Source organism: Typopeltis vanoorti, chromosome 17 (assembly GCF_054136105.1).
Source record: "Typopeltis vanoorti isolate ZY-2024b chromosome 17, IOZ_Tvanoo_1.0, whole genome shotgun sequence".
Lineage (NCBI taxonomy): Eukaryota > Metazoa > Arthropoda > Arachnida > Uropygi > Thelyphonidae > Typopeltis > Typopeltis vanoorti.
In genome coordinates this window covers 45,744,501-45,754,800 of record NC_143565.1, presented here as the reverse complement: position 1 = coordinate 45,754,800, position 10,300 = coordinate 45,744,501, and the positions used below count along the sequence as shown (strand labels likewise).

Sequence of the window (10,300 nt, the reverse complement as noted above, 5' to 3'; positions counted from 1 at the left end):
CCCATTGAATAACAGGGATAAGAAGTGCAATTTGGTGTCACTATTTCATCCACATTGGCCAGTAGGGAAGTTAAAAAAAATGTCAAATGAGATTTATTGTACCTAGCAGATATCTGATAGTTGTAATAATTTCAATGTGCCTTATTTTAATTTACAATTGTTACGTGTACTGTGATATTTGTCATTCATTGTAAAGACATTTCCTTTTCAATAACAACGATGACGTGTCAGCCATTATTGACTTCTTGATTGCCAATTAGCTGAACAAATGCACATGCTCACTGAGGAGGTTGATGGATGACTGACAGTGTTCGGTACTAGAGTAACAAGGAAAAAAAAAAGGAGAGGGAGAATGAAAATTTGAAAATGTAGAACAGAGAATTTTGTTTTTAGGATGTTTTTGAAAACTTGACAAGCAAGCAGTATGTATCAACAGAAGATTCTGAAAAGGAATCCTAGTAAGGTGAATCCTTTAACTGGAAGAGTTGATACTATTCAACAAGTGAAAGAAATAAAAGGAGATATTAAGTAGATGTTTTATTCTGCATTCGAAGAAACGCAAAATGGAAAGTTTTGTATTCTGCATCAAAGACAATGGTGATATTATTTTCTTGGAACGATGGAATTAGAGAAATGTGAAACTGTAAAGTGGCATTAATGAAGATCTCTACCTTGATACGTTTTGATTATAAAACAGTAAAAGAAACTTTTTTTCTCTGTCTCTGGTAATGAATTTGTGATTTCTGCTTCTTATAGTTAAATTGCCTGAGGTAAAAATATTTATACTCAGTGTAACAGTAAAGATGAATCGGAACAATATATGCTAAATAGGGAAATACTGCATAGCCCTACAGCAATTAAGAAGTTTAATATTTTGAGAAAGGGCCTGATAAAGAACATTTATTGTTTTCTATGAATTTGCTGTGAAAAACAAAATGCTCAGTCTGGTAGATGGCAGACAGGTACATGTTAAACAAATCAATAATAGAATGAATCAGTGAAAATAAGTTTATCCTTTAAAATTAGATAAAGGCGATCTCAAAGTACAGTTTTATTTAGAAGGCCTTGGATCCAAATAGTTTTTATAGTTATTAATTTCATTTTGTTTAACTTGTATATAGTTTTTAGTTTCATTTCAACACATGAAGGCCACCCATGATCAAATAATTTGATAATGAATGAGATGTTTTAAAATGAAAAGCATAAATTATGCAAAGAAAAAGAAGGCAATACATTTTGAATGCAACAAGGCTGAAAATTCACTCACCACTTGTCTGATAACTTGCCTGTGGCGAGTGGGTTTCTGGAGCCCTGGTTGAGGTTACATATTAGGAAATTGATGATAATGATAAGATCTTTCAGAAGCATTATATTTCTTTCTAAAATTATTCTGTAATAACATAACAAAAATTCTTCTTATAAAGATGTAGACCACTGGTAAATGTATACATATGTTCTACATTATTTTAATGAGTCTAAACTTAATTTCCTAATTACCAGTTTCTTTTGGAGGCGTACTGCACAATTTAATTGTAATTTTTCACTTATATAGTTGTACATTGTTTATATATCATGTTTACACAAACATTAAATTATACGCATGGAGGCGTATAATTTAATGTTTGGATATGCTCAAAATACATAAGTTAAAAAAAAAAAAAAAACATTTCATTGCAAATGTGAGATTTTACTGCATTCAAGTAGTGTTATGAGTATGACATATAATGCAACTCCTTCTCTCACTTGATGACTGAAGTGGAAACCAGCAATATTTTGCATGCAAAAGTGAAAAGAATACAGTAACTAAGAAAAGCAGCTCTGTGAGAGATGTGAGGGGGAGGTTTACGAAAAATAAGGTAACATTTTTTTGATTAATGGTAAAAGGAAATGAGATAAAACACAGTGGATAGACAGACCCATTAATAACATCAGGAGTCTGTGAAGTTATTTTATTTATTTACTTTTTTTTTTGCAAGCAAAAGGGGCTTCATCAAGTGACATTCACTATGAACTGGGCTGCTGTGTGTGTGGTGAAAGGGTGATGTCAAAGAAGCAAATGTGTTTTTGGTGAAATGAATTTAAAGTGGGGCCATGGTGATATTGAAGATTGACATCAGGCAGGCCTTCATCAAGCATGATAGAAGACAATATTTCGTGAATTAAGGGCATCATGCTTGAAGATTGACAAGTGAAACCACATGAAATCTCATGAGTGGTGAACTTGAATAAGTCCACTGTTTAAAAAATTGTTCACTATGTCCTTGGCTTTCGAAAGTTGTGCCCTCATCTAATCACAGGAGATGAAATGTGGGTTGATCACTTTAACAAGACTCAATGATGTAGAAATATCCACAATGTCCTGTGCGCAAAAAATTCAAACTGTTCCCACTGTCCAAAAAGTCACGGATACAGTGTTCTGGGATTGCCAAGGCATTCTTGTTGGTGGACTTCTTTCTCAAGGAAGGAACAATCAATGCAGAGTTTTACTGTACAATGCAGGACAAACTGAAAGCCAACATTTGATGCAAATGACCAGGACTCCTGACAAGCAGCATGATTTTGGTGCACTACAGTGGTACTTCACACACTGTGTACACTACTTATGAGTTGTAGTTGCACTTGTAATTGTTGGGGAAACTCTGCCACTACCCCATACAGCCCAGAAGAAGTGCCTTCAGACTCAGACACCTGAGTTTCTTCATTCAGTGAAGAGGTAGCAGAGAGCTCAATGTTACGTACATCAGGTTGAGAGCTTTTAACAAAATGGGCACTCATTAGGTGAACAACCTCTTCTGTATCTCTAACCCTCGTGGCATCTGCATTCAGAACAGTTATTCTTTCATATTCATTCTTTCTTTTACTTGCAGCATATCGATATTATCTTTAGCACACAGAACCAGTTTCTTTTCACACTCACACTTTGCTTTCCGTACATCAATTGTGACTATTCTAGCTTGCTGCTTATAATTTTCATAATGCAGATCATCCGTTTCTTATGAATCTCTTGCTTAATAAGATTACACATCCATTTGACTACTATACTATTTATTCTTCAAATTCTTGGACACACTCTGATATCGCATCATTTAAACGCTTCCCATTCCACTGAACTTAGTATACCCCTCAGTTGGTCATAATTTCCTGCTTTGTAGTTCAGCATGTAATCTTTTCTGAATGGAGCATTCATAAACTTAGTCACTTTCCAAGTAAGTACTGAAATACCACTGCCACCACCCTATAGTGTAAATGATTTCAAGGTTCAATATGACAGACATGCAGCTGGTTGAGTGGGCTTCCCACAATGAGTCTACTTACTCCATGGAGGTTACAGTAATAATATTCTCTAGAAAGGATTAGTCACAGCTTAATAAGGTTTCTAACATTTTATGATTGGAGCTAATATAAAAAATTAATACTCTTAGAACTGATTTATTTTTAAAAGTAATACTTTACTAATGCTATCAGCTTGCCATAGAACCTACTGCTGTTGCAATAACGCAATGGATGTCACGGCTGATCCTTTCTCCAATAGCATTGTGAAGCAATTCATTGAAATTACTTGGAGTTTTCTCCCACCCTCTCCTCCCAAACAATCTTGACTAACAAAATAAACAACCATAGATAAATCCTGATTTCAGTCTCAATGTACAATATACATTATAGATAATGTATAAATTGTCTATTAAGAACTACTACACAGAAACAAGGATCCTCTGATAAAGTAATTAATTCTTCAACTTAATGCCAACTACTGAAAATGTGCATACTGCAAAAGTGTTAAGTTAAACTACACAAGGCATACAAATCTTTCAGCGATCTGATATAACCAGAGTTTAGTTCTATTTCTGATTTAAGTAGGCTGTTCTACACTTGATTACTCCCTGATTACTGAGTGCAGGTGGTCAGATACTGTGGAAGTTCTCTGACAATATTACTAGAAACAGCAGATGAGTTATCAAGATAAGATGAGATTCCATAAATCCTATTCACACAACAATCTTTATTTCCATAAAGAATCTCTACTGTTTAGTTAATATGGTTTAAAAAAAAAAAAAAAATCTTATATATAAATAATACTTATACTTGGGGTGGGGGTGAATTACAGCAGAAAATAAAATATAAAAAGCTCTGTGCTATTAATTAAATGATTTAGAGATAAAACAAATCTTATCTCTCAACCAAATTAACCCTTTCAGGACCAGAAGGTCTCATGAAGTAATAAAAAGTTTTTAGGTATTAAAATGACTTTATTAGGTATCTATTTAACATAAAACATCATCATTATGTAGGAAAAAATTGTAGGATTTATAGAATTTCATGGGACACATATGTCCCAATGGACGTAAAGAGTTGCAAATAAATTAAAATTTTATGTGGGGACACACGTCCCATGGTCCTGAAAGGGTTAAAAGGGAAAATATGACTATACTTGATAATTACTGTCAAGGATAATCTACAACTTTCTTTTTCAGATACAAAAAATGTAAAACTATTTATGTGGGATAGTACCATGGTTTTTTATTCTATATAAACCTTGAGCTATTTATAAAGTTTAAATATAATTAACAAGTATTTCTTTGATAAATAGTTGTCACCATGAAAATAAATAGAAGCCAAAAATAAATTTGATAAACAATAGAAAATATAATTTCTTAATAAAACTTATGCTCAGTTTTTTTGTGTATACATAGTCTACCTGCAAGAGATATTAAAACCAACAAAAACAAGACCTAATGAAATTTTCCTTCTTTCTTCTAATGCTCATCGTAAACATTTGAACTACTGCTTTTTCTGAAACTGCAAGGAAAAAAAATAATCGTGATCTTCTCAATGTTTCAGGACCATCATGTTATTACACATAAACACTATGTTGAAATAAGTAGTGGAATAAATAAGTTAACTGGATCATCGTGTGTTTCTTGGCTCTCTCAAGTCAAAAAACGGTGCAAAAATCTAATGCTATGAGATATTAAAGTGTGTATGGAAGCAAATATGGATATATTGGCAGTCCAATGTGGAAATAATTATACCAAAACCACCAATAAGATTCTGTAAAACGATGCAAAAATCTCTATTTCTACAGAAAAGCAGATGCATTACAAACTTTGGCAAATCAACAGAACAGACATTGTATTCCAAAATGATGAATCATGTTACGCCCTTTTCTGACCAGATAGGTGAGCAAGGTTGTGGTGGATGCCTAAGAAATGCCATATGCCAGAGTAAAATATTTCTCCTGGTTTGGACTTGAAGTTCTAGCCGTACTGATCAGATCACTTATAGATAAGTAACACTTCAAGAATGCAATACTTCCTACATTAGAGGAATTTAACAAAACAGATCCATTTCTCTTTCAACATGACAACACACAGCGTCAAGCATGAGGTGCTGCTGTGAGAGTTTGAGGAAAACGTTACAAAATTGGTCTGCACAGAAAATCCAACGGAACACCTCTGGGAGGAATTGGGATGTGGGGATGAAGGGTCATATTAGTTACAAAAGGGCACAGACTGGTGGTGAGTACAGTATACATAGGAAGGTACCCATACTAGTGATGAGTGATATGTATATGCAATTTAGATTTTCTGAAATATGTTGTCTATATACCTTATTTCAACATAGTGTTATATACTAACATATATATAAACAAAGCCAACTATTTCAGAGCCCACAAAAAATTAACAGTAATGTATTATATAAATATTCTTCTAAATGATGATCTTACCAGTTTCATTATTATTATCTGACACCTAAACAAACCCCTCCATGTAGGGCACCTGTTAGTGGTGGAGGGGACTCCCAGTGATGGTACTGGCCCTTTTCATTCTTCCTCTTTTTCTTTGCTTTTCTTTCCATATTCTTTGTTCTACTTCTCCTGAGTCTCTTTTTCACTATCCTTTTTCCAGACCACCATCACTGGGATCCAATGCCCAGCGGTACAACCCGTGGACATCCGGAAAGGGGGATCTTGGTAGTCTTGCACTACTTTGGCAAGACGGGTGGTCCTGGATGGCCCAGCCAGGATCAATCGGCTAGTAGGCTTACCTGCAAGGGTCAACGGTGTTGCAGTAAGTCTCTTACCCCATGGTCCGGATCCTAGGCCTGCTGCAGTGCCAGTATAGCGTTCAGGATAACCCTGGCATACCACTCCTCAGTGCAGTCTTTGCTTGCCTGGTAGTGGGCATCCATGTGTGGCTCCATGGTGGTGGGTGGGGAGCTCTGGCACCGAATTAAAAATTACTTAAATATGAATTCTTCATCCTCAAATGTTTCAGGGACCCTAACAAAGTCCCAACCAAGTACTGATAATATAGACAGCATATGAAAACAGAAGTAAGAAACAAAAGACATCGGATACTAACATAAATGTACCAACCTTTTTAATCATTCATGCAACAGGAAAAACCAATTGGAAAAATGTCACCCTTCTTTATCCAGAAAGGTTTAGAAGGACTGGCAGGACCTCCCAAAACTGTCAAGAAATTGCGTTCTGGTGATATCCTCGTGGAAACAATGTGCAAACAACATTCCAAGAAACTACTGAGAGCGACAATGGGTGGAATACAAATTGCAGTAACATCTCACAGAACACTGAATTCCAGTAGAGGAGTGATATCAGAATGGGATCTCCTTGATGAGGATATATGTTCAGAGCTTAAAGATCAAGGAGTGACGGGTGCAAGGCACATACTGATACACAGGGATGGTTGCCTGGTCTCAACCAAGAACATCATCCTTACTTTTAATACCTACCCCTCTGACATCTGTAAAAGCAGGGTATCTCAGCTGTCCTGTTAGAATGTACATCCCTAACCCACTGAGATGCTTTAAATGTCAAAGATACAACATGCCCAAACTGCCTGTCGTGGTTCTACTACCTGTGCCCGATGTGGTAGTAAAGAACATGATAAATAAATCTTGCTGTGAAAAAAAAAAAAGAGCTAACTGTCAGGGAGATCATCCAGCATACTCTCGTGCATGTCAGAAATGGAAAGATGAAAAAGAGATACAAAAAATTAAAACAGAACAAAACATAACATATCAGAATGCAAAAAGAAAGCTGGCCACCATTACACCTGTTCTACGATCCTCTTATGCTGAAAAAAGTAACAATTAAAAAAGTGCCAATAGCAACTCAAACATATATGTCTATTCCACCATACCTGAACTTTACGACTGCAAGTGCTTCTCTGTTGAGCGCATTAATCGCAAGACCTATGGCCTTACTCCAGAGACAACTTCAAAAATGGTCCCATTCGATGAAAACTCACCTGTCAGAAAAATTATGGTGGAGACTTCAATCAAAGATAAACCACCAGACACTCGCACAGAAAAAATGGACACCTCGATACTCACTGAAAGCAAACTAAACATACCAACTGACCCTAACACATTTGTTTTAAACTCTAGCAGAGGAAGAGATGGATACTGGCTGTCCATACTTCCCTAAAACAGTGGATAAATATAAATCTGACAAATGTAAGTAATCAACCTCTCGAAAACCAGAACAAGTCAATAAAATCAAGACAATAGGAAAATTTTTACAATGGAACTGTCGTGGGATCCGCAAGAATACTGACGACATCAAGATGTTGTTGCAGAAACACAAACCTTTCTGTTTCTGTCTACAGGAAATTTAAGACCCAATGAGGACCATACCTTCAGGAATTTCACAGCTGTAAGTAAGGATAGAACTGGAGATGGTCCTGCTCATGGAGAAGTAGCTATCCTAGTGGGCAGTCATATTCCTTTCCATCAGGTCCAACTTAATACTTCTCTGGAAGCAGTAGTGATTCGCTTCTCTGTGGGATTTCTTATTACAATATGTTCAATTCATTTACCACCAAATGCTGAGTTAAATGAAATTGATCTTGATAACCTTATCTTGCAACTGCCTGAACCCATACTTTTGATGGTGACTTTAACGGTCACAATACTCTATGGCAGTGTTTCTCAAAGTGTGGTACACGGACCCCCGGGGGGTCCGCGGCAATTTTCGGCTATGCATTATTAACGCATGGAATAAAATTTAAGTTTGAGATCATAAAACGTTCCTATTGTATCACTGAATAAGATACAGAGACATCTGCAGGCTGTGTAATATATTTCTCAACAAACAGTGCAATTAGAGACAACTGGGATAAAAACGGCACTACTAACTAATGAATCGCATGACCCCTCCCACATAAAATGCTGTATAGTAGACAATCAACACCATATGGTGCACCAGCAACATATGGTTTTGTTTGAGTGAACGTGTTAAAACTAAGAAATATATAGTGAATGTGTTTCAGATATTATATAAGGAATTCAGTTGAAGAGAATTAGCATTTCAACTGAACTGTCGGCCTGCCCTTTGTCAATTAGTAGCGCGATCTTTTGTTAATACCGCACCAATCATATGAACGTCTTCATAGCTGCTTTATCTTTAATGGCCTACCCTTGCTGTCTGTTTCGAGTTCTGCTTTCACTAGCCATTTGTTGAAGGACTGTTCGTTAAATACGGTAATTTTTTTTTAGTTTTCAAATTCTTGAGTATGGATCACTGGTTAAAGACTGGATTTTTAAAATGTGCAAAAGAGAGGAACAAAGTAGATACAAGTAGCTGTCAGCAACAAGAAAATGTTGATATTGCACCTGGATCAACTGAAATTGATAAGTGTGTGTCGTCTGACATCTCTAAAGAACCAACTAGGAAGAAAATGAGAAAACTTCGTAAGTACGATATAAATTACTTGAAATGTGGATTTTCATGGACGGGAAATGAAGAGAAACCTATTCCATTATGTGTAATTTGCGGTGAAACTTTAAAAAATGAAAGCATGAAAGCATGAAACCATGTAATTTAAATCGCCATTTTGAATCGAAACATAATGAATGCAAGGACAAACCTGTCAAATTTTTTCAAAATAAACTAAAACATTTAAAAGAATCTCAAAAAGTGACGTCGATCGTGTCAGGAGGTGAAAACATGATGGCTTTAGAAGCTTCATATCGTGTGTTGCTATTAATAGCAAAAAGTGGTGCAGCAGAAACAATTGGTGAAACTTTGGTCAAGCCTGCAGCAAAAATAATAGCGGAAATTATGATCGGAGATAATGCAAAAAGATCTTTTGATCGGATTTGCCTTTCAAATAGTACCATTCATTGAAGAATCACTGAAATGGCTGAAAATATAAAACAAACACTGTTATCCGATATACGTAAGAGTCGTTATTATGTGTTGGAGGTAGATGAATCGACCGACATTACAAATCTTCTAAGTGTTCGTTAGGTATACGAAAAAAATCAAAAAATTCATGACGACCTTTTATACTGACAACCCTTGCCAGAACATACAACAGGAGAAGAAATATTCAACAGTATAAATACCTTTATGCATCAAAACAAGCTTGATTGGAAAAGTTGCGTTGGAGTAAGCACGATTGGAGCGAAATCCATGGTCGGATCTAAAAAAAAGGGCTTGTTTCAAGGATTCAAGCTGTTGCACCAAATGCAAAGTCGACACACTGCTGCATACACAGGGAGGCTTCGGCTACACATGATGTCTACAGACCTAAGAAAAGTTCTTGATGAAGCTGTAAAAATTATATTAAAGGCCGTCCTCTAAACGCCAGACTTTTCTCTCAACTTTGCAAAGAAATGGGAAGCAACTATACACAACTTCTTTTCCATACCGATGTTCATTGGCTTTCTCGTGGAAAAGTCCTTACTCGTTTATTTGAACTTCGGAATGAACTACAAGTTTTTCTTGATGAAAAGTTTGAACTGAAAAAGCATTTACATAATTGGAAATGGCTCAGTCAATTAGCATACCTGGCAGATACATTTACTGTATTAAATAGTCTTAATTTATCTTTACAAGGCAAGGAAATTTCTATATTTCATGTCAAAGATAAAGTGAACGCCACGTTGGCAAAAATGAAGTTATGGCAAAAGCAGGTTGGTAATGAAGAATTTGACGTGTTTCCATCGCTTCATGAATTGCTCGCAAGTTCAAATGAACAAATTGATGATGTGAAAATTATTATCATGCACCATACAAAAAGCTTACAAATGAATCTAGAAAAGTATTTCCCTGAATTGGACATTAATATCGAGTGGATAAGATACCCTTTCAATAAAAGCAAATTTACGCCAAAGGGTCTATCGTCAATAGAAGAAGAACAACTTAGAACTAGCTTCTGATGGTTTCCTAAAAAATAAATACAGCGAGATTACGTTATCATCATTTTGGCTACAAATACAAAATGAATTTCCTGAATTAACAGATAAAGCTCTAAGGTTCATTTTTCTATTT

General features: G+C 35.7%; 1 protein-coding gene across 2 annotated transcripts in view; it reads right to left on the bottom strand.

Annotated features, from left to right (window-relative positions):
• Window positions 1–1,296: 1,296 nt before the first annotated feature.
• LOC150097353 (protein argonaute-2-like) overlaps window positions 1,297–10,300 on the bottom strand; it is a 69,529-nt gene continuing 60,525 nt past the window's right edge. The window contains exon 3 of one of the 2 annotated variants that reach the window (XM_090407689.1): window positions 1,297–1,390. The gene's annotated coding sequence lies outside the window, so the exon portion shown is untranslated. Of the gene's footprint in view, window positions 1,391–4,235; window positions 4,798–10,300 lie in introns of those variants that run through there. The other variant, XM_090407688.1, reaches the window with a different exon arrangement.